Source organism: Coenobita brevimanus, chromosome 41 (assembly GCF_032717465.1).
Source record: "Coenobita brevimanus isolate Jiangsu-jjx chromosome 41, ASM3271746v2, whole genome shotgun sequence".
Classification (NCBI taxonomy): domain Eukaryota; kingdom Metazoa; phylum Arthropoda; class Malacostraca; order Decapoda; family Coenobitidae; genus Coenobita; species Coenobita brevimanus.
In genome coordinates this window covers 12997177-13002584 of record NC_136994.1, presented here as the reverse complement: position 1 = coordinate 13002584, position 5408 = coordinate 12997177, and the positions used below count along the sequence as shown (strand labels likewise).

The 5408-nt window shown below is 40.6% G+C and overlaps 1 pseudogene; it reads right to left on the bottom strand.

Annotated features, from left to right (window-relative positions):
• Window positions 1-4765: 4765 nt before the first annotated feature.
• On the bottom strand, window positions 4766-4880 carry LOC145397585 (5S ribosomal RNA; annotated as a pseudogene).
• Between the last annotated feature and the right edge of the window lie 528 nt (window positions 4881-5408).

The window sequence follows — 5408 nt, the reverse complement described above, 5'->3', positions numbered from 1 at the left end:
TGTGAGTGAGAACATACTCATCATCTAAAACTGCAGCATCAGACAAATTATCTATTCTTTTCTCATCAAGATATAGGCTTATATCTTTACTAATACACCTTTTGAAGTCCTCCAGCAAAATCATCTGCTTAAATTTGTCAAAATCAGAATCCACATTCTTAGAATTTAACCCCTGATCTAACAGATCTTCTTTGATTTTTGCATACTCAACATGGGATTGCTTATCTTGCTTGTAAGTTGTCCTAAATTTTACTCTATAGGCTTCAGGAACAAGCTCATTGGCCTTAATATTCAAGCTCTTAACTACATCATAATTATCAGATTGATCCTGAGGCAAAGATGCATAAGTTACTTGAGCTTTACCGGTGAGAACAGTTTGAAGGAGTACTGGCCAATTCTGTTTGGGCTAATTAAAACCTGTAGCTACCCTCTCAAACAACTGAAAATACTTTGTTAAATCAGATTCATTAAAAGGAGGGACAAGTTTAACATTTTTAGCCACATCAAAATCATCAGAGCTAGATGATGCAGTTCCACCTTGTTTCATGCGATACTCATGGTCTGCCTGAATCCTAGCAAGTTCAACTTGTGCCTCAGCCTCCTTAGCTTTTGCCTGAAATTCAGCCTCCTTCACACGAGCCTCCTGCAGGGCTAGCTGTAACTTAGCTAATTCAATCTGCGTTTGCTCATTTGGAGGAGTTACATTAAACAAGCTTTCATTAATCATGTCAACAATTTGATCTTTAGAATGATGAGAGCGAACGGCAATTCCCAATTGTTGAGCAACAAGCTTAAGTTCATTCTTTGTTCTGTTTTCTACATCACACACTGTTTGCACATTTGACAAAAAATCTTTGGCTTCATCAAGTGTAGTAATAGTAGACATCATGAATAAGTAACAGTCACAAAATATCGAGCAATATCCTTATGATGATAATATCCTGAATATCCTGATATGAGGTCGCCAAATTTATGTTACGGAACAGAGAAAGATAATGTACACTTTAAGTGAGAATACTAAAAATCACTACAGTCCCGTAAAGTTCCAGGTTCAAAACAAAAGAGTTAGGTAAAATTACAAGTTAAAGTTTAATGCTCAAACTAACAACAAAACATTCAGGACTCATAAGGATAATGTAATGGCAAATAAACAGGTTAAATATATGGTTAACTGCAATAGCCTCTATTAACACGAAATTAGCAAGAGTAAATTTATCTAAGTCATCCCTGATAAATGAAAATACACCGGGTAATGCTCAGTTAATGCAAGATAAATTATTACAGATACAAAATATTATCAAAAATGACTGACATAAAACCCATCAATCAAAAACCCCACTAGGCCCAAGAATTAACCTTATGCTACACAGTACAAGAAAAAATGCAATAACACTTATACTCAAATTACACACAGCTGCTAGATGTTTGGAGATTTCTTGAGCACTCACAATAATAATATCTGTACAGGGGAGGACAGAGATGTGAACAAAATGAGGAGCAGATCTAAGTGGCAATGATGCAGAGACTGAGCTCATTATATAGGGGCCAGGAGAGCTTGATACAACTTGTAAGAAGGACGCGCAAATGAAGCCATGGGGACAAAGAGCTGAAAATCCCGCTCAGAATAACAGAGAGAACGACTTACTCTACTATAACGGTAGAAGGGGGGGATTGAGGCAGAACACGCTCGTGATCAAACATGCAGCAACTGTGCGTTAAAATTACACAAAGGATGATGAAATCATAGGCTATGTAACAACATATCTATAGATATATATAAATATATATATATATATATATATATATATATATATATATATATATATACAGCGAGGTTGGATGGTGAGGAATTGGTAAATATGAGTACGTTTAAGTACTTGGGTAGTGTGATGAGTAAGGATGGAGGTTTGGAGGGTGAAGTGCTTGAAAGGGTACAGCAGGGAAGAAAGGTTGCTGGTTCTATGAAAGCAGTGATAAGAAACAGGGAAGTGAGCATGGAAGTGAAAAAGTTACTACATGACAGTATTGTGATACCAACTCTAACGTACGGAAGTGAAGCTTGGACATTGTTGGAAGGACACAAGTCAAGAGTGAGAGCAGTGGAAATGAGTTATTTAAGAGGAGCCTGTGGAGTCACGTGGAGAGACAGGCTGACGAATGAGGATATAAAGGAGCGTTGTGGTGTGGATGAGGATGTGATAGGAAGCGTTATGAGGAACACACTGAGGTGGTTTGGCCATGTGGAGAGGATGGAGGGTGAAAGACTGACAAAGAGAGTGTATGTGAGTGAGGTGGAGGGGGGAAGAGGGAGGGGGGAGGCCGAGGATGAGATGGAGGGATGGGGTGGAGAGGTATATGAGAGAGGGGGTGTGAGTTGGGAGCAGGACAGTGAAATGGCGGGGGACAGGGCGACTTGGAGGCGATTTGTTTGTGGCCACCCCAAACGGGATTGAGGCGTCTGGCAATATATATATATATATATATATATATATATATATATATATATATATATATATATATATATATATATATATATATATATATATATATATATATATATATATATATATATATATATATATACATATATATATATATATATATATATATATATATATATATATATATATATATATATATGTGTGTGTGTGTGTGTGTGTGTGTGTGTGTGTGTGTGAGCTATTAGCAGACTTTTCGTTCTCCTTTAGACACAGTGATATGGGAAGTAATTATATCAGTCTCTATCATTCCTATCAAGTATCAAGCATTACAAAATGAAGGCAAAGAAGCATACTTTTGACAGTAAACATGTATTATATGCAGTAATGTAGACAGACTCAGAGAATAGTGTGATACCATACAAACAACGTTCCGCTTTTGCACTCTGAGAATACGTTGGACGCATGTGACTTGACCAACTCTCCAATCCCTCCCACACCCAGCCACCCTCCCTCCCACTCATAGTTACCAGACATGTGGGGTTTGGCTGCTGCTTCGTGACTATTCGTCGCCACCAATGCTCCAAACAGTGGGTAATGCGGAACTTTCCCTGACTGTACCATTGAAATAAATCGATCCTTACTTCAGTACAATTCTCTCTGCATCATATATTTCTATTCTAACGCTACTGTTTCTCCCTACTACCCCTTCTCACCGCACAGCCTCTTGGTTCACTTCCTGCTTCCGTCATTAATGAAAAATTAAAAGTTGCTGAGGGTCACAGGTATGAATGTGGAAATGAGAATGCACAAAGACCGTGTAATGAGGCTGTGTACAGAGACCTCCGGGATGGGGACCTGATGAGAGAAATTGTACAAGAACACAATGAAGGGTAAGTGCAAAGAAATGAAAAGACATACAGTTCTTGCATGGATAATGGTCTCTAATTGTCAGAATAGGAGTGTCACTGAGCAAATCATTTTCTCCCAGGCAGAAACAATAATTGTCTTTCAGGAAGGAAATGATGATACTGCGGGTCAGAAAAGATTCTATCTATCTATCTATCTACTGCCAGACGCCTCAATCCCGTTCGGGGTGGCCACAAACATATCGCCTCCACGTCGCTCTGTCCCCCTCCATTTCACTGCCCCGCTCCCAACTCACACACCCCTCTCTCATATACCTCTCCACCCCATTCCTCCATCTCATCCTCAGCCTCCTCCTCTCTCTTCCCCCCTCCATCTCACTCACATACACTCTCTTCGTCAGTCTTTCACCCTCCATCCTCTCCATATGGCCAAACCAACTCAGTGTATTCCTCCTAACGCTTCCTATCACAACCACATCCACACCACAATGCTCCTTTATATCCTCATTTGTCAGCCTGTCTCTCCATGTGACTCCACAGGCTTCTCTTAAATAACTCATTTCCACTGCTTTCACTCTTGACATGTGTCCTTCCAGCAACGTCCAAGCTTCACTTCCATACGTTAGAGTTGGTATCACAATACTGTCATGTAGTAACTTCTTCACTTCCATGCTCACTTCCCTGCTTCTTATCACTGCTTTCAAGGACTCAGCAACCTTTCCTCCCTGCTGTACCCTTTCAAGCACTTCACCCTCCAAACAACACAGTATCATCTGCAAACAACAGTACAGGGAGTTTCCAAGCACTACCCTCTCTCACCAGGGCCACTCCAACATCCACTACCCTACCTTGTACCTCTTTTATTACCCCATCCATGTACAGATTGAACAACCATGGAGACATGACACATCCGTGTTTCAACCCAACCTTCAAAGAGAAAAATTCACTCAGTTCACCATCCACACGCACTGCAGCCTTAGCACTATCATACATACTCTTCACAGCATTCAACAACTTCCCATCTACTCCATATATTCTTAATACTTTCCACAATCCATGTCTATCTACCCTGTCATATGCTTTCTCCAAAGCCATGAAAGCCGCATACAACTTCTTTCCCTTCTCTAGAAACTTTTTCACTAAAGATCTAAGAATGAATATCTGATCTACACAACCTCTTCCCTTCCCAAAGCCTGCCTGTTCTTCTCCAACTAATTCCTCTGTTCTTTCTCTAGCTCTGGAAGTAAGTATCCTACCATACACTTTTCCTATTATACTAAGAAGACAGATGCCCCTATGATTACAACACACTTCTTTTTCCTCTTTTCTTTTGTTCATTCATTCATTCATTGCCAGACGCCATGTATCCCAAACAGGGTGGTCAAGGGCTTAGAGTTAATTGTTTTACAGGGAGGGGCACTAATCCTCCACCAACCCCACTTAACACGTAGGGAGTTATGCCAACAGCATCTGGTGTTCCCAGGCGGTCACCCATCCAAGTACTAACCAGACCCAACGTTGCTTAACTTCGCTGATCGAACGGGAAGCGGTGTACTCAACGTGGTACAAGGGAATAATTATACCTGACTTCCAATCCTCCGGGACTCTTCCTTCCTCCCAGGCCAATCTGCACATTCTCCACATCCATTCTACTACTATCTCTCCCCCATACTTCAGCATTTCACTACACACTCTATCAATTCCTGGGGCTTTCCCAGATTTAACTTTCTTCATTGCTTCCACAACTTCTATCCTACTGATTTCTTCCTGTCTTCTCACCTCCCTTCTCCCAGCCATTCCCCAGCCACTTATACTCGCATTACTTCCATCCTTTATGTTCAACAATTCCTTAAAGTGTTCTCTCCATCTGATGACTTTTTCTCCCTTCTCCACTGGTAATCTACCATTTTTATCTTTCACTCCCCTGCTAACATCACTTCCACCCTGTCTTACTCTTTTCACCTCTTTCCAGAACATTTTCATACAGTCCCTCCACTTTACACTCAAGTTCCTTCCAAATTCCTCATCCACTCTCTTCTTACTCTCTCTTACTAATCTTTTCACCTCTCTCTTTCTTTCTACATATAACTCTCTCTTCCAC